The sequence below is a fragment of the Cornus florida genome, unplaced genomic scaffold (assembly GCF_030987335.1).
Source record: "Cornus florida cultivar Cherokee Brave unplaced genomic scaffold, ASM3098733v1 CherokeeBrave_3.0.0_Hap2_Chr11, whole genome shotgun sequence".
Taxonomy (NCBI): Eukaryota; Viridiplantae; Streptophyta; class Magnoliopsida; order Cornales; family Cornaceae; genus Cornus; species Cornus florida.
The window spans coordinates 123,065,190-123,085,004 of NW_026775581.1; the positions used below are offsets into that span (position 1 = coordinate 123,065,190).

Genomic DNA, 19,815 nt, shown 5'->3' on the forward strand with positions numbered 1-19,815 from the left:
TATGGGCTGTATTTCAATTGTTTGCCCCGATGCCACGTCCACGGACTATAACCGGCTCATATCACTTATTGTATCCTCAACTGCCCCCATAATTACTCCCTAATAATTATGGGATAATTATTAGAGGCTGCTAATCATGACTTGACGGCTCGAGAAGATCGCATGGAAGAATGGACGGTTAGATTTAGGGGTCGGTGCTTCGAGATTCAAAAAACTCCTCGTTTTCCTGACTCCTCGACCTTCGGGCCCACCTTGTCTTTATAAGCCTCATAGATGTTCCATCGATTCTCTTTACCGTCTCCATCTTACTTTACTGTTGTTCAAATCTTCTCCGGCGATTTCTTGCAAAAGCTCCTTTTTCCAGCGACCTTGCAGTACTCTTTGACGTTTTCTCTCTCTGAGGTTAGTTTTGTTTGCCTTTTTTCTTTCGGAAAACCTCTTTTTCTCCCTTAAAATCCTCATTCATTCTCACCATGACTATAGATCTAGATGTTCTTCGCATGAGACTTCATCTTCCTGACGATATACAAATTAGAAATTCCCCTAAAGAGGTCAATATTAGAACTGGTGCTGGCCTTCTTCCCGGCGAGGTTCTATTTTCCCACCTTTATCTTAACCTCCTTAGGTTCCCTCTGCATCCCTTTTTTAACTATGTTTTTAATAAACTGAAACTTTCCCCTTTGCAAGTAAACCCAAATTTCCTTAGGGTTTTATCTGTTATGTTGCTTCTGAACCGTGACAGAGGTCTAGATCTAGACCTTGTAGATCTTCTCCTCTATTACAAGGTTAGCAAAATCAGAACTGATGAACCGTTTTACCACTTCTACCCAATTGAGAAGAGGTCCATCTGCAAAGATAAAATCAAATCTAAGAAGGGTTGGAGGAAAAATATAATTGGGATTAGGGGAGCCTAGTTTTCTTCAGCCACAGAGGATTACCCTATCCCGAGCGCTTGGAGAGTGCTATGTCTCTTCATATAGAAAATACAAAACCCATAAGAGTGACTGTCCTTGCAAGATTTGCGTTCCTCGCTTTTGTACTTTCTTATGCCGTTCCTTAGGCATTCCTTGTGATGATTTGAGCTACGGTGTTTGCAGGGATAGGGATAACTATTTAAAGCAGTACGTTCTGACCAACATTCCCTCTTGCTCGGATCTCCTTACCTCAGACAACCTTTTAGCTCTCTCAGCCCTTGGCAAGACAATAAGTCAGCTCTAAATCCCTTCCTTCGGCAGGAGGAAAGCTGCCCCCAGGACCGTTGTTACCCCTGCAGCAACTTCTTATCCAGTTTCAGTATCTTCCTCTGCCACTATTTCTGATACCACTCCTTCCACCGATCCGAACGTGACGGCTACCTACCCGATCTCCAACACTACGACTGTCAATCCGAACGTGACCCCTTCTGTCAGCAACCTTCCCAGCTCTGCTACTGCTACCGCATGGGAAAAAACAAGAGGAAAAAGACATCAGCCTGATAGTGCTCTCAGCCTTGATGACGTTCCTCTGTCACAGAAGGTTAGGCTTTCTGGGCCGAGTGTATCCGAGTGCCCTCTAACTAGGCCTCCTCTGACTAGGCCTCCTACCCCCTCTGGGCATGCCTCTGTGTGATACCCCTCAACTTATACACATCCTAATCTACTACATCCCAAACAGAGACCCGATACACGTACACATCCTAATTAATTCAACAATAACTAAATAGTCCATATGTAGATATATACACACTAAAGGAACCTCACTAGACTATAGAGTTATCTCAACCTGAATAGTAGGCAACATACAAAACGCACATATAGTGGGCATGAGTACCTAAACCTACCAGGGTACACAACTACGCTATATCTAGCTACACATCCCTGGCAATATACGCACCCTAACCACTGATCCTGAGACTCAAGCTCATATCATGGTGTATAATTATATATTTAAAATTCGTCCTATCCAACCATCAAAAATAAACTATCCAATTATTATTTTAATAATATGTCATCCAACTATTCCGTTGACCTGACACGAATAAGTACGACTTACCACTATGGTTAATCCGTTCCCTTATCCAAAAATAAGTAGGACTTAACTTTTAAGTTAACCCGTCCCTAATATGCCCCCATCCCATAATGGTGCATTAATCCACATCATAACGAAAGAGAAGTTTCCAATCCAAAGATAATGTAAATAATATTTACATATAGTAATCCACATAAACATGATATAAATCATATATATTCCATTTATATTTAATTGAGCAAAAACAATTCTAAGTAACATGCAATTAATTTACCTCATAAAAACATGTATCTCAATTAATTGTATTCCCCTATAATCTGATTAAATTCATTTAAATTTAAATAATTAATTTAAATAATTTAATCTAATCCTATTTAATTAATTTTCACCTTTTTAAATTAAATTTCATATCAGTTATTATTTACAAATTGATACAAACTGCCTTTAATCATATCAAGATAAAAACCAAAACGAAATTTCATTTAATATTAACAATTGATGCAGTCCTTGACTGTTGTTTTTCCTTTCTCGTTCGACGTGCCCATGTGTTCTCACATATACACCATCCAAATATAAATAACCAAATCAAGGAAAAAGGAAAAAAAATAACAAAACAGATTTCGTACATATGTGTACACAACTGATGCATGTATATAACTAAATCAACAAAACAGATTTCAATTATTGTAAACAACTGATGCATGTCTATAGAAACCCTCGTTCGGCGTGCATGGAAGGAAGCTCACAGATTTCATACATATACACACAATTAATTAAATTAGAGCATTCCTCGTTCGGCGCGCACACTATATAAATGAACTTTGATTTAATCTTAATTTATATACGAACTGCTTCACACTAAATTCATAATATACTACAACACATAAAAATTTAGCACAAATTCGTTATTAATTTCTAAATAAATCCTTGTAATTAAATTCAACTAATTTATTTAACAAACCTAGAATTAATCTAGCATGCATAGAGTACGAATCAAAGGAGAAGAGAAAAATTAGAACTTGCCTTTAGGGATTTGATAAAAACCCTAACCTCCTTCTTCCTTTCTCTTCCTTCTTTCTCTCTCTAAAATATAGTACGTGATATATTTTCTAACCTCTTTCACAACTCTATAGTTATATATTTATAGGCAACTAAAATAACCTTAATCCTTTTCCCATTCCAAGACAAATTAAAATGAAATAAAAATAAAATAAAATAAAATTTAAATACTAAAAAAGGTAACTAAATATATGTTACGTATAATCTATGTGTTCCCCTTTTTATATATAACATATACATATATATCAGATTATTATTAAAGGGACTTTCCTTACATATATATATATATTTATTTATTTATTAAATATACATATACATGGGTAATCATCCGTACCCATTAAACCCCTTATCCAAGTAGTCCATGGAGCCCAATTGATTGGTCAATTACTACTATCCATATCTAATTCCTTAAAAATATAAAAATAAAATAAATAAAATAAAAATAAAAATAAAACAATTAAATCACATTCAATTCAATTTAAACAAATAATTAAATCAATTAAGCAAGTAAACAATTAGCCAAGAAAACAACTAAATAATTAAATGCAATGAAACTTATTAAAATAACACCGAGACTATCCTTTTTAAATTAGGGGTATTACACTCTGCCTCTGGAACAGCACCATGGAACCCTTGCTTCATTCGAATAAACGGATCGTCTGTAAAGCCGGACGAGACCATGTTCAAGGACAGTCAGACCGCTATGGCATACTACAGGAGCATGTGGACTCCTAAGGATATTGAGGTAGCCAAGGGTCTGTCTCAGAATGATGTGTTCGGCCGGTTTCCCTTATCTGCCATGGAGGTAACTTCTGTCCCTCAATCAATGAATCTTTACATAGTCTTTACATTTGATTTTTTCTGACCATCTACTCGGCTTAATCAGTTATCATGTATATCTCTATAGACCCTGTACGGGATGATGGCCATCCAGAAACAAGTTGAGCTGGTAAATGCCAAGGTTCGTATGCTCTCTGACAACCTTGGCGCAGCTAACAAGGAGAACGATGCTTTAGGTGCTCAGAATACCGGGCTGATGGTTCTGCTCAACAAAGTTGAAAAGGAGAGGGACTCTCTGAAAAAGGAGACGGACTCTCTTCAGGACAAAAGGAACGCTCTGCAGCTTGAGAAGAGTGTCTGGCATACCGAGCGAGAATCCCTTAAGGCTGAGAAGGAAGAACTTCTACGCCTTCTGAGTGATGAGCAATCCGCTCAGATGGCCTTTGAGAAAAGGTCTCTAGATGAGCGTAATGCTTTATTCAACCCCATCAGTAAGGTAAATGGTGGTATGCTAGCTCTGCACTCTTGGTTTTCCAGGGTTGGGGCCCTCAGATATGCTCAGGGGTACCGAGAGGGTTATACCAATCGTGTTCCAGATGAGGGTCAGATCGGTTCTACCCCTGATGAGGTTGACAGAGAGCTGGAGATTGATCCTCCTGGTGTTTATGCCGACCCAAACTTCACCCCTGCTGAGGGCATATTTGATGAATGCCAGGAGATCGCCTCTTCCAAGATCACTCCTACTCTTTCTACTGCTCAGCCTCTGGACGTTCTTTCTCTGTCCACCGTGACTCCATCCGTCACTGCTACTGAGGATGACCCTCGGCAAATGATTCTTCCAATGCTATTGAGGATATAACTCAGCAGAATGATTCTGTCATTCAGCTCGATTCTCCTCCCCGTGAGGATGGTAACGGCAACAATGATGAGGAGGCCGTTCAGCACCATCAAGGAGCTGACGGGGCAAATGCTTCTAGTTAGAACCTTTCTGATGTACTGACCTCCTTTCTTTTGTATTTTTGCCATCTGTATACCTCATTTTTTTGTAACTCTGAAACTTCATTATTAATGAGATGGTTGACTTTTGATTGAACTCTTACCATAAATCCCTTAACTTAATGATTTAATGCTATCTGATCTGGTTCTTCTCTGTATGTCAGTGGCTGGCTTTAGGCTAGTGTGCCACTTTACCACACAATAAATTTTTTGTACAAGTTTTTGGCGTTCGGCTCATAGTGCCAGCTGCCACTTACTTTGCTGAGTGGTTGGCGCTCGGCTAGAATGCCACTTGCCACTTTCACTCTTTTATTTTTTGGTAAGTTTTTAGCTTTCGGCTCATAGTGCCAGATGCCACTTACTTTGCTAAGTGGTTGGCGCTCGACTAGAAGGCCACTTGCCACTTTCACTCTTTTATTTTTTGGCAAGTTTTTAGCGTTCGGCTCATAGTGCCAGATGCCACTTACTTTGCTAAGTGGTTGGCGCTCGCCTAGACTGCCACTTGCCACTTTCACTCTTTTATTTTTTGGCAAGTTTTTGGCGTTCGGCTCATAGTGCCAGATGCCACTTACTTTGCTGAATGGTTGGCGCTCGGCTAGAATATCACTTGCCACTTTCACTCTTTTATTTTTTGGCAAGTTTTTGGCGTTCGGCTTATAGTGTCAGATGCCACTTACTTTGTTGAGTGGTTGGCGCTCGGCTAGAATGCCACTTACCACTTTTATTCTTTTATTTTTTGGCAAGTTTTTGAAGTTCGGCTCATAGTGCCAGATACCACTTACTTTGCTATTTCCATAAACTCAATTTTTCTTTTAGAAGAAGATAGCTTTTTATAAATTTTGGAATTCTGTACAACTGAAAGTAAGTAATGCCAGAATTAGAACTTTAAACTTTCTATATATAATACTTTTTTAAAGATGTAGCATTCCATGGCTTGTTAACCAACCTTCCGGCCATGGTCTCTAATATGTATGCCCCCTTCCCTATGACCTCTGCAATTCTGTATGGTCCTTCCCAAGGTGACATCATCTTTTTAACCATTCCTCCCTTCTTCTTTAGAACCAGATCGCCAAGTGCGAAATCCCTGTGCTTCACCCTTTTGTTGTGGCTACTAACCAGTGTCTGCTGATAAGATGCAAGCCTTATTGCCGCAGCATCCCTCTTTTCCTCTAATATATCAAGGTTAAATCTCAGCATTTTGTCATTCTGTTCCTGATTCCATGCTAAGCTTCAGACAGTCAGAATAAAGTATTCAACCGGTATGACTGCCTCGGTTCCGTAAGCCATGGCGAATGGGCTTTCCCCGGTTGGCCGTCTAGGGGTCGTTCTGTAAGCCCATAGGACGTTCGGGAGTTCGTCCAGCCACTTCCCTTTATGGTCTTCCAGCTTCTTCTTGATACAAGCGAAAATTGTTCTATTCATAATTTCTGCTTGTCTATTGGCCTGGGGATGACTTACTGCTGCCAATTTTTGGTTAATTCCATATTCTTCCAGCAATTCTCTGACTTGCTTGCTGTAGAGATTAGTCCCATTATCCATAACGATTGACCTCGGGACACCAAAACGGCAAATAATATTACTCCAGATAAAGCGCCTTACATAAGTTTGTGTTACGCTCGGATATGGTTCTGCTTCTACCCATTTGGTAAAGTAATCTATTGCCAGCAATACATACTTGTTCTAAGCTCTTGCAGTTGGCAGAGGACCAACCACATCCATCCCCCATTATGCGAAAGGCCATGGTTTGGCCATTACATGCAAGTCCTTCTATAGAATTCCTCCGCATCTCGTGACATGTTTGGCCAGAAGTACCCTTGCGTCATTGCTTTGTGCGCTAAAGATCTTCCTCCTGAATGATTTCCACACGCACCTTCATGAATAGCTCATAGTATCTGCCGAGCCTCTGTGGGGGTGACGCACTTTAAGTACGGCCCAGAAAAAGACCTCCTGTATAACTGGTTATGCACTATGGCGTACTTTGCAGCATTCGATTTGATTTTTCTAGCCTCATCTCTTTGCTCAGGCAGAGTACCATCCCGAATGTAAGTTATGATCGGATCAATCCAACTTGGCTCATATGGAATAACATTCACTTGCCAAGGATCTGGGCCTGAAGGTTCTTCAAAAATGGATGGCTGGTTCAGTATTCCTATTGGAATCACCCTTGCCAATGTTTCTCCAGAACCCGAGGCGCTACATGCTAGCCGATCGGCATCTTCGTTATGCTCTCTCGGTATTTGGATGAATTCAATTTTTTCAAAGTTTTTGGCTTCCCGCATAATAGCAGAATGATGTGCTTCCATCGTTTCATCCTTGGTTTCATATTCGCCATTCACCTGCCGAACAATTAACTGCGAGTCACTAAAGACAGTCAAATTCCTGACCTTCAGCTCCTTGGCAAGCTTAAGTCCTGCCAGCAGTGCCTCATACTCCGCTTCATTGTTGGTGCCTCTGAATTCAAGCCGGAGCGCTTGACTTAAGGACGTACCTTCTGGTGTCTGCAGTTTGATCCCAATGTCTGCCCCCATCTGATTTGAGTATCCATCGACAAAGAGTTTCCACAAGCAACCACGAAGGTATTCCTCCATTCTAGTAAAAAATCACATTCTGAATCACATTCTAGCAAAAAATCTGCCACTGCTTGCCCTTTGACTGCCGTTCTAGGTTCATATGTTATGTCAAATGAGCTTAACTCTATGGCCCACTTCGTCATCCTTCCTGAGAGGTTTGGCTTGTGCAGGATTATTCTGATAGGGAAAGTGGTTAGAACGATGATAGGATGGGATTCAAAATAATGCCTGAACTTTCTTTTCGCATGTACTAGTGAAAGTATCACCCGCTCGGCCTTTGAATAACGTCATTCGCCCTCAGTCATCGTTTTGCTAACATAGAACACTGGATAATGCTTCCCCTCTGTACAACGGATCAGAACGCCACTTGTCACAATGCTGGATACCCCGAGGTATAAAAATAGCTTCTCTCCTGGTTCCAGAGCTGACAGGACCGGAAGGTTCTACATATATTCTTTCAGACCAGTTAATGCTAGGCGCTGTTCATCCCCCAAAACTTGTCTGCCATGGCTTCATATTGTGTCAAAAAATGGTTTACAGCGATCTAACAATTTGGAAATGAATCCGTCCCGTAAGTGTTTGCACTTCTTAGATTGTCGTCGACTCGGCATTCTTAGTCAGAGCTTCTGCTTGGGCAGGGCTAGCTTCTATACCTCTATGATTAACCACGTGTCCCAGGAATTGACCAGAACTCACACCGAATGAGCACTTGGTTGGATTGAACTTCATTCCATATTGTCTCAACACATCAAATACGTCTTGTAGATGTTTTAGATGGTCAACTTTCTTCTTAATTTTTACTACCATGTCATCAATGTAAGCATCCACGGTCTTCCCTATTTGACCCTTGAAAATTTTGCTAATAAGCCTTTGGTAAGTTGCTCCGGCGTTCTTCAGTTCGAATGGCATAACTTTATAGCAATAGGTCCCACGCTCGGTAACGAAAGAAGTTTTCTCCTCATCAGCAGAGTCCATGGGGATCTGATTATAACCTCAATAAGCATCTAAAAAGGTTAAACGCTCATACCCAGTAGTAGCATCCACCATTTGATCAATTTTTGGCAGCGAAAAACTATCCTTCGGACAGGCTTTGTTCAAATTGGTGAAATCAATGCACACTCGCTGTAAGGCCCCAACACATAATCATTTTCATTAGTATAATTTAAATTTAATTAGACATTGTTTATGTGTGAATATAAAAAAAAGAAAATAAATAAATGATTGTTTCATGAAATTTTTTTTGTATGTTGGGCTTACTAAGGAAGCTTGTAAATATATATATCTTTTTAGTAGTGTATAGAAACTGTTGGAGAGGAACTGGGTGAGTAATTACTAAATAGTAATCACATATCACCATATTAGAAGTTTCTCCAATAACTTATCTACAAGGCTGTGATATTTAATTATATTAAATGGATATGTTTTTTTTTTTGTTGATGCTGGTGTATATTTGAAGTAGTACTGAAGCTTGCCGTGGGACCCACCTCTTGTATACATAAATATTTCATTTTACTAGAATAAAGCTTATTCATTAAGCTGACTATAAGTAGGTACCTTCCAGCATATTCTTGTAAGCCACCCACGCATGACACGTAGCCTAGAAATAAAATAAACAGTTTATGTTTTAGACTTTCTCATCAGCTAGGGATTGAAACAAAACAGAATAGAAGTATAGAAAGTTTTATATGGGAAAAACGCAGGGGAAGGAAAGTGAAGCGGTGTGAGAAAGGAAGAGGGAAAAAGGGAGAAAAAGTAAAAGGGTTTCTTTACCATCTTTATTAGATTCAGGTGCAGGTAAGGAAATTTATATTTTGATCTCTATATTCGACGTTTAGTATTAAATCTTTCCATGTATAATATGATTCATGAGTTTGTATATTTAATTGGATAGACTCAATGATTAATTAGTTGGAATTATTGAGAATGAATTGATTTATATATATATGGTTAGTAATATGAGAAAACATGCAATACATGTATAGAAAGAGATTATAGAAGTCAGAGAGGAGGGTTAAAGAAGAGAAAAATAGAAAGAAGGGGAAAGAGAAATTACTGCTGGGTTTTTATTACCAAATTAGTAAATAAATTTTATAAGGGATGTTTATTAATTTAATTATCGTGTATTACTTGGTTATGGGTGTTGTATAAATGATATCTATATATATCTATTTATTTCACCTAACTCAAGTATGAATTTATTTATGGTTAACTAGATGGAATAGGGAAGTTGAGATTTCATATAAACAATTGTGCTTTCAATTTTAATTATAATGGTGTAGATGGTTGGGACTGTAAATAGACGTAATGATTATTATTTAATTTTATGTAGACATAAATATAACATAAGTATAATGTTGTTCAGGCAAGGAGAAGGAACAAATAACTTCAGCAATATCAAAGGATAAATAAACAATTTGAGAAGTAGCCAAGGTGAGTGTACTTAATGGAATTTTATACTTGGATATGTTTAATTGAAGTATTGAAGTTATGTATGTGAATTGAAGATATATATATAACTGGATTACATTAAATAAGGTCCATACTCTAGCCTGGAAGGAGAGTACTATATTTAAATAAGGTCCATACTATGGCCTAGAATGAGAGTATTATATTTTTATGCCTGGTAATAAAGTTTAATTGAAGTTATCAGATAATATTTGTTTATATTAATCTGATGTAGTAGTGTTGCATTCACTAGGCTTTAAGCTCATTCCTTCCATATTTAAATTTTTTTAGGTATCAAGTTAGGTTGCTACTGCCAAGTCTAGAGTCTTGTGTGTGAATGGGGAAAAGAACCATGTAACGTCTTTTGTATAAAATGTAAATATTGTAGTAGAACTTAATATTATGACCTGAAGTTACTTGTTTACTTTTCTTAGAACTTGCAAGGTGGATTTATAGGTTATCTTTAATTGTAAACTATTAAGCAGGTACTCTGATGTAGGATGACGTCATGTATGAATGAGGTTAATGCAGATGGTTGGATGCATTCCAATTTGTTCAACTTATTAAATAATGTAAATTGGGTTGGGGTGTGTCAACTATTGGTATCAGAGCCTAGGTTTTCTAAGTTCTCAAGGTCGTAAGAGTCTAGACTGGCAATGGCAGTAAGAAGTGTGTAGTAGAGTCATTTATTTGACTTAATTTTATCCTAACCGATATATATGGTGATTATGTATCATATATATGTTGTTATATTTGAGATTCATTGCAAATAAAAAGAAATGGAAAGGGAAAGTGGTTATCATGGAACTGAGGGTGAAGCTACTTATGTTCCTGTTGAGGCTGAAGTGGAACAACCTATTCAGGGTGGTATAAGAAGAGAACAGGACTACTTAACTGGTATGCAGAAAATAGAAAAGGCTATAACAGACTTGGCAGAACAAAATAAACAATTTACGGCAAGTCAAATGATGATACAAGAAAGGGTGGAAAGACAACAGAAAGGGAAGAAAGGCTCAGATTATGAGAGGTTTATCAAGTTAACTCCCCCAAAATTTTCAGGTACTACCAAACCAGAAGAAACAGAGGGGTGGGTAAGAAGAATAGAATCGATATTTGCAATGATGGGTGCAGCAAAAGACCAGAAGGTAACCTTAGCTACATTTATGTTCAAAAAAGAAGCTAGTTATTGGTAGGACACGACAAAACATTTATTGCTCACTCCAGGTAAAGAAAGAGGTGATATTATGGAATCCATTTGTTAAAGCTTTTTATGAGAAATATTTTCCTCCAATTTACAGAAAAGATAAGGAACGGGAGTTTATTCTCCTAAAACAAGATAGAATGTCTGTAGTTGATTATGAAGTTAAGTTTACAGCTTTATCGAGGTTTGCACCCAAGTTTGTACAGAATGAAGAAGATAAATGTACAAAATTTGAGGATGGTTTAGAGGAGGCTATTAAGTCCAGAGTTTCAGTGTTTGAGGAAACAGATTACAACAGACTTGTGAATAAAGCCATGATTACAGAAAGGGATGTGAAAGAATTGCAAGAAAGAAGGGAACAATACAAAAGAAATAGATCTAAGCCATCACAATCAAGAGGAGGTGAAAGAATTTCAAGTCAGAAAAGTCAAAGGTCGCGGTATGGAAGGGGAAGGGGTAGTGAATCTCAGGGGCAGACATCAGGTAGTGGAAGAGGTCAAGGGCTTTCTGAATAACAATCTGTACAACAAGGTAGCTTTGGAGGACATGGTACTGGCAGGGGGTGTTTTCAGTGTGGAAGGGAAGGTCACCAGAAGAAAGATTGTCATGTGTTGAAAGCAGAAGAGTGTTATCATTGTCATTAGCCGGGTCATCGGAAGAGAGATTGTCCTATGTTGACAGGAATGACCTCAGTGGGTAGTGTTGCTGGTTCTGGTAAAGGTTTTCCACAGGGGAGCTCTTCAAAAGGAGGTAGGGGAGCTACAAGTGGTTCACAAGCCCAGGGAAGAGTTTTTGCTATAACACTTCAGTATGCTCAAGCAACTCCAGAAGTGGTGATAGGTACACTTTCTATTTTGAATAGAAATGTTACTGTGCTTATTGATCCTGGCTCAACCCATTCATTTATTGCATCATCTATTGCTATGCATTTGGGTAAACCACTTTCATCATTAGATAGTAAATTATTTATTTCTACACCAATGGGGGAAGTGGTAGTGGTTACAAATGAGTATCGGGATTGTGTGTTTCAAATGGGAGATAGACAGTTAAAAGTGAATTTGATACCGTTAAGCATACCAGACTTTGATATCATTTTGGGTATGAATTGGCTATCTACGTATCATGCTTCAATAGATTATTTTCAGAAAGAAGTTGTATTTCAAATACCAGGGGAGCCAGAATTCAGATTTACAGGAGAAAGAAATGTTATTCCAAACTGTCTCATTTCAGCTATACAAACCAGGAAGTTGTTGAAGAAAGGATGTCAAGGTTACTTGGCTTATGTGGTTGATACTGAAAATAAAGATATGACACTTGAAAATGTACCAGTGGTAAGGGAATTCACAGATGTGTTTCTAGAAGAATTACCGGGGTTGCCAGTGGACAGGGAGGTAGATTTTACTATTGAGTTGGTACCGACAAAATTGAAAGAGTTGAAGATATAGTTGCAAGATTTACTAGATGAGGGTTTCATTCAACCTAGTATTTCACCGTGTGGTGCACTGGTGTTATTTGTCAAGAAGAATGATGGTACTATGCGACTGTGTATTGATTACAGACAGTTAAATAAAGTAACCATCAGAAACAAGTATCCATTACCGCGAATTGATGATCTGTTTGATCAGTTGCAAGGGGCAAGGGTGTTTTCTAATATTGATTTGAGGTCATGATATCACCAGTTGAAGGTAAATGATAGTGATATTTCGAAAACTACTTTTCGAACTCGATATAGTCATTATGAGTTTTTGGTAATGCCTTTTGGGTTAACCAATGCTCCAGCGGTGTTTATAGATTTAATGAATCGAGTATTTCATCCGTATGTTGATTCTTTTGTTATTGTCTTCATCGATGATATTTTGATATATTCTCGAAATGTGGATGAACATGAAAAGCATTTAAGAATTGTGTTACAGATTTTACAAGAAAAATAACTCTTTGCTAAGTTCAGCAAATGTGAGTTTTGGCTTGATAAAGTTGTATTTTTGGGGTATGTAGTATCTGGGGATGGTATTTATGTTGACCTATCAAAAGTGGAAGCAGTGGTGAAATGGGAAAGGCCAACTAATGTGACAGAAGTCAAAAGTTTTCTGGGATTAGCAGGTTATTTTCGGAGGTTCATCCAAGGGTTTTCTAGTATCGCTTTGCCATTGACAAAGTTGACCCGGAAGGAAGTAAAGTTTGTGTGGGGTAAGGAATGCCAAAGAAGTTTTGAAGAATTAAAGAAAAAGTTAACGTCAACCCCAGTGTTAACTATTCCGTGTGGTGGTGAAGGTTTTGTGATTTACACTGATGCTTCACATCAGGGTTTGGGATGTGTTTTGATGCAAAATGGCAAAGTAATTGCATATGCTTCTAGACAATTGAAGAATCATGAATTGAATTATCCTACACATGACTTGAAGTTAGCTACTATTGTTTTTGCTTTAAAATTGTGGAGGCATTATCTGTATGGTGAAATTTGTGAAATATTTACAGATTATCAGAGTTTAAAGTATTTGTTTACGCAGAAGGACTTAAATTTGAGACAAAGGCATTGGATGGAGTTAATCAAAGATTATGATTGTAATATCCACCATCATCCTAGAAAAGCCAATGTAGTAGCAGATGCCTTGAGTAGGAAGTCTTCAGGGAGACTATCTTGTGTACAGTGTGCACGGGTGGCAAATATTATGGAATTGAGACTGATGGGAGTTGAATTGACAGTTACTAACAAAGGAGCATTGTTTGCACATGTTACGGTGAGACCTTTGTTGCTGGATCGAATTAAAGAGGTGCAAATTCATGATGCATTCCTGGATAAGAAAAGAAGAGAAGCTCAAGAAGGTATGGCAACTTAATTTACAGTTAGGGATGATGGGATTTTGTATTTTAAAAGTCGAATTTGTGTTCCAAATGATGTTTCTGTGAAGAAAGATATTTTAGATGAAGCCCACGGTTCTATATATGCTATGCATCCGGGGAGTACTAAAATGTACAGGGATTTGAAAGAATACTATTGGTGGAACAATATGAAGCGTGAAATTGCAGAATTTGTAGCAAAGTATTTGATATGTCAACGAGTGAAAGCTGAACATCAAAAACCAGCATGGTTGTTGCAGCCGTTACCAGTTCCACAGTGGAAATGGGAGCATGTAACAATGGATTTTGTGATGGGACTTCCAAGATCAAAACAGGGACATGACTCCATTTGGGTGATAGTTGATAGATTAACGAAATCAACTCATTTTTTGGCAGTAAAAACTACTTATTCTACAAAGGAGTACGCGCGTTTGTATGTTGATGTGATCATATGTTTGCATGGGGCTCCAGTTTCTATTGTTTGTGATAGAGATCCGAAGTTCACTTCTAGATTCTGGGATAGTTTGCATGAAGCCATGAAAACTTCTTTGAAGTTCAGTACAACTTTTCACCCACAGACAGATGGGTAGTCAAAATGAACTATTCAGATTTTGGAAGATATATTGAGAGCTTGTGTGCTGGATTTTAAAGGTAGTTAGGATGATTATTTACCGTTGATTGAATTTGCTTACAATAATAGTTATCAGTCTACTATTGGGATGGCACCATATGAAGCATCGTATGGGAGGAAATGTAAAACTCCATTGTGTTGGGGTGAAGTGGGTGAAAGGAAGTTATTGGGTCCAAAATTAATTGAACTTACAACAGAAAAGGTGAAGGTAATTCAACAACGTATGAAAGTAGCACAAGATAGACAGAAAAGTTATGTGGATGTGCGAAAAAGAAGGGATTTGGAATTTGAAGTTGGTAATTTTGTTTTTCTTCGTATTTCTCCTTGGAAGGGTATTATGAGGTTTGGAAAGAAGGGTAAATTAAGTCCCAGGTACATTGGACCTTACAAAATTCTGGAATGGATAGGAGCAGTAGCGTATTGGTTAGAATTACTAGAAGAGTTATTACGATTACATGACGTTTTCCATGTGTCTATGCTTCGGAAGTATATATCAGATCCATCTCACGTTTTAGTTGTGGAACCGATAGAGTTGAAGGAGGATTTGACCTATGTAGAGGAACCAATACAGATTTTGGATCACCGGAAGCAAGTGCTACGGAATACAACTATATCACTGGTAAAGGTATTGTGGAGAAGTCACACGATTGAAGAAACGACTTGGAAAAGCGAGGAAACTATGAGAATGCAATATCCTCACTTATTTGGTATGTTTCTTGCATTTTAATTTCGAGGACGACACTAATTAAGGGGGAAAGAATTGTAAGGCCGTAACACATAATCATTTTCATTAGCATAATTTAAATTTAATTAGACATTGTTTGTGTGTGAATATAAAAAATAAAAAATGATTGTTTCATGAAATTTTTGTTGTATGTTGGGCTTACTAAGGAAGCTTGTAAATATATATATCTTTTTAGTAGTGTATAGAAACTGTTGGAGAGGAACTGGGTGAGTAAGTACTAAATAGTAATCACATATCACCTTATTAGAAGTTTCTCCAATAACTTATCTACAAGGCTGTGATATTTAATTATATTAAATGGATATGTTTTTTTTTCCTTGATGCTGGTGTATATTTGAAGTAGTATTGAAGCTTGCCGTGGGACCCACCTCTACATAAATATTTCATTTTACTAGAATAAAGCTTATTCGTTAAGCTGACTATAAGCAGGTACCTTCTAGCATATTCTTGTAAGCCACCCACGCATGACACGTAGCCTAGAAATAAAATAAACAGTTTATGTTTTAGACTTTCTCATCGGCTAAGGATTGAACAAAACAGAATAGAAGTATAGAAAGTTTTATATGGGAAAAACGCAGGGGAAGGAAAGTGAAGCGGTGTGAGAAAGGAAGAAGGAAAAAGGGAGAAAAAGGAAAGGGGTTTCTTTACTATCTTTATTAGATTCAGGTGCAGGTAAGGAAATTTATATTTTGATCTCTATATTTGACTTTTAGTATTAAATCTTTCCATGTATAATCTGATTCATGAGTTTGTATATTTAATTGGATAGACTCAAGGATTAATTAGTTGGAATTATTGAGAATGAATTGATTTATATATATATGGTTAGTAATATGAGAAAACATGCAATACATGTATAGAAAGAGATTATAGAAGTCAGAGAGGGGGGTTAAAGAAGAGAAAAATAGAAAGAAGGGAAAAGATAAATTACTGCTGGGTTTTTATTACCAAATTAGTAAATAAATTCTATAAGGGATGTTTATTAATTTAATTGTCGTGGATTACTTGGTTATGGGTGTTGTATAAATGATATCTATATATATATCTATTTGTTTCACCTAACTCAAGTATAAATTTATTTATGGTTAGCTAGATGGAATGGTGAAGTTGAGATTTCATATAAACAATTGTGCTTTCAATTTTAATTATAATGGTGTAGATGGTTGGGGCTGTTATAGACGTAATGATTATTATTTAATTTTATGTAGACATAAATATAAAATAAGTATAATGTTGTTCATGCAATGAGAAGGAACAAATAACTTCAGCAATATCAAAGGATAAATAAACAATTTGAGAAGTAACCAAGGTGAGTGTACTCACTAGAATTTTATACTTGGATATGTTTAATTGAAGTATTGAAGTTGTGTATGTGAAATGAAGATATATATATATATATATATATATATATATATATATATATATATATATATATATAAAACTGGATTACATTAAATAAGGTCCATACTCTGGCCTGGAAGGAGAGTACTATATTTAAATAAAGTCCATACCCTGGCCTAGAAGGAGAGTATTATATTTTTATGCCTGGTAATAAAGTTTAATTGAAGTTATCAGATAATATTTGTTTATATTAATCTGATGTAGTAGTGTTGCATTCACTGGGCTTTAAGCTCATTCCATCCATATTTATATTTTTTCAGGTATCAGGTTAGGTTGCTACTGCCAAGTCTAGAGTCTTGTGTGTGAATGGGGAAAAGAACCATGTAACGTCTTTTGTATAAAATGTAAATATTGTAGTAGAACTTAATATTATGACCTGAAGTTACTTGTTTACTTTTCTTATAACTTGTAAGGTAGATTTATAGGTTATCTTTAATTGTAAACCGTTAAGCAGGTACTCTGATGTAGGATGACGTCATGTATGAATAAGGTTAATGCAAATGGTTGGATGCATTCTTCCCATTCTTCTTCTGCACAATAACAACGTTAGACAACCAATCAGGATAATACACTTCTCTTATAAATCCCGCATCAAGCAGCCTGTCAACCTCTTCGGCTATGATCCGGTTACGCTCTGGAGCAAACCTTCGCTGCTTCTGTTTTACAAGTCTTGCATTGGGATTAACATTCAAGGAGTGACAGGATACGGAAGGATCAATTCCAGGCATGTCTAGGTGGCTCCATGCAAATACTTCGATGTTCTAAGACAAAAAATCAACTAACTCATGTTTCTCCTCCACAGCAAGTCGTTCCCCCACTCTGGTTATTCGTTCTGGTTGGAACCGATCGATCTGTACATCAACTATGGGTTCTTTGGTCAAGTCCACTGGCTTCTCCTCCCCATTCTGCTTGGGGGAAGGCTCCTGTAATTGCTATCTCGAGCTTGACAAACGGATGGGTGCTTTCCCTTTTCCAGCATAGTTCAGCGTTATTGAATAACATTCCTTAGCTGCAACCTGGTCCCCATGAATGTCAATCACCTTGGCTCCGTCTAGCCCCAGGCATCTCATTACTTGATGTAGAGTGGAAGGAATACCTTGAACTATGTGGATCCACCCTCTGCCCATCAGAAGGTTGTAAGAGGGATGAATCTCGACAACTACAAAGGTCTCCATCAGAACCCTCTCTGCAGCATGCACTGCTACCTCCACCTTACCGATGGGCTCCACTCATTTTCCATCAAACCCTAGCAAAGGATTCCCAGTGGGCTTAAGCCGATCCGGCTTGATCTCAAGCCGATTAAATGTGTCCCTCGGCATAACGTTCACACTACTTCCAGGATCAATCAGAACTCTGCGTACCAAACATTCAGCCACTGTCAAACTGACGACCAACGGGTCCTCATGAGGGATCTGAACACGCAAAAGATCTGTTCTGTCAAACTTTATCTGTGTTGATGTGCTCTGTTGGTGCAGAGTGTTTACACTGCCTATCCTCCTCTTCATCCGTGCCTAGCGAAGGCGTGTTCGAAGCAGTTCATCTGACTCCTCAGTAGGTTCAGGCCGACCGTGATTTCCATTGATTATTCAAACCGATTGCGTATTGTGAGAGTTTGTAATACCCCTAATTTTAAAAGGCTATTCCTGGAATTTAATTTATGGCTTATTTGCATTTTATTTGCTTATTTGCGTAATAGTTTTATGATTTATTTGTTTAATCAGTCATGTTGTTTAATTAATTGCTTAATGGTTTATTTGTTTAATCAGTCATGTTACTTAATCTGTTTTTGGTAACTGTTTATATAATTTTATTTATTTATTTAATTGTTTAATCAATTTTATTTAATGGAAATTTAAATTTAAGGGAATTTAGTTTTCTGTTCTCTACGTGAATTTAGGGTTGCAATTTACATGGGTGGCCGACGTAGGTATTTATCTTAGGTCGGTTTATAGGCCGAGATGGGCTCTGGCTTTAAGGTTACAAGGATTAGGGTTTAGAGTTAAGCTTATAAATATATTACGTGAGGTAAGCTTAGGATTTGGATTCATAGCAGTTAACTCGGAGACGTGAATTGAATTCTGTGAAAGACACAGAAATTGTGAGGTACAGAGGGAGAACAGAGGAAGATAAGAGGTGTCTCTGGGTTGAACCAAGTTACTGGGGAAGCAGACTTGCAGTTTAGGACACAAACATATCACCACAGAAGCTGAGAATTTAGAGTTTCAAGTCTGAAACTCAAAGGCGAGTTCTTCTCTTCCTCCTTCCATCTGGCTTGTGTTCTGTGCACCTAGATAATCTCTAGGGTTTAATTAATTATTAAATCAGAACTTAAATGCTTACCATATAAAATATTGATGATCTCTGCATGTTAAAACAAATTCTGTTAAATGTTTGCAAGTCTTGTTTCTGTTCTCTGTTTAAGCATGTAATGGTTGTTAGCAATTTTAGTTTCTTTAATTATTTTTTCCTCTGTAAATAAATCATGGGGATGATTATGGGGTGTTATAGGACTCTAAAGATCAGTAGTGAAGAGGAACAGAGGGGTTGAACTAGAACTGTTATTGCAAAGTTTCAGATTTGTTTCTAACGCGTGTTAGTTCGGTAGCAAATTTAACCTCTATATTTGTTTCTGATGGTTGCTATCAAACCTTTGGGATGCTCCTAGGTGTTAATAAGATGCTTAAGATCTACTTTAGAAACCAACAGAGTGGTAGGAGTTGACCAGAGAGGGAGCAGACGGACTGAAACGAAGTAACGGGGACAGAGGCTCTCAAAGGAGGTGAGAGCCGGCTCCATGGATGTGGGAGCCAGCTCCCATAACAAGTAGAGCCGGCTCTAAGGACTCCTAGAGCTGGCTCTAGGTTGAAATAGCCTACTCCCAAAATTTGGAGCAGGCTCCCTTTTGCAATATACGTTTAATTTTTATTTTTTTTTAGTTTTAAGGCACTATTTGGTAATCTGGACACTGTTTGAGCCTTGGGATGCTTCTAATGGATTTTGGGGACTTTTCAGAGGATATAACTACTTGATTCTAAGTGTGATTAAACTAGTTGATGCATGGTTTAAGTCTCTAAGATAAAGGACAAAACAGTATAAAAGCAAATGACTTAGTACACTGTTATCGAATGGGACGAAATAAATT

The 19,815-nt window shown here is 37.6% G+C and overlaps 1 pseudogene; it reads right to left on the reverse strand.

Annotated features, from left to right (window-relative positions):
- LOC132282040 (squalene epoxidase 3-like) overlaps window positions 1-19,815 on the reverse strand; it is a 36,116-nt pseudogene that overhangs the window by 1,452 nt on the left and 14,849 nt on the right.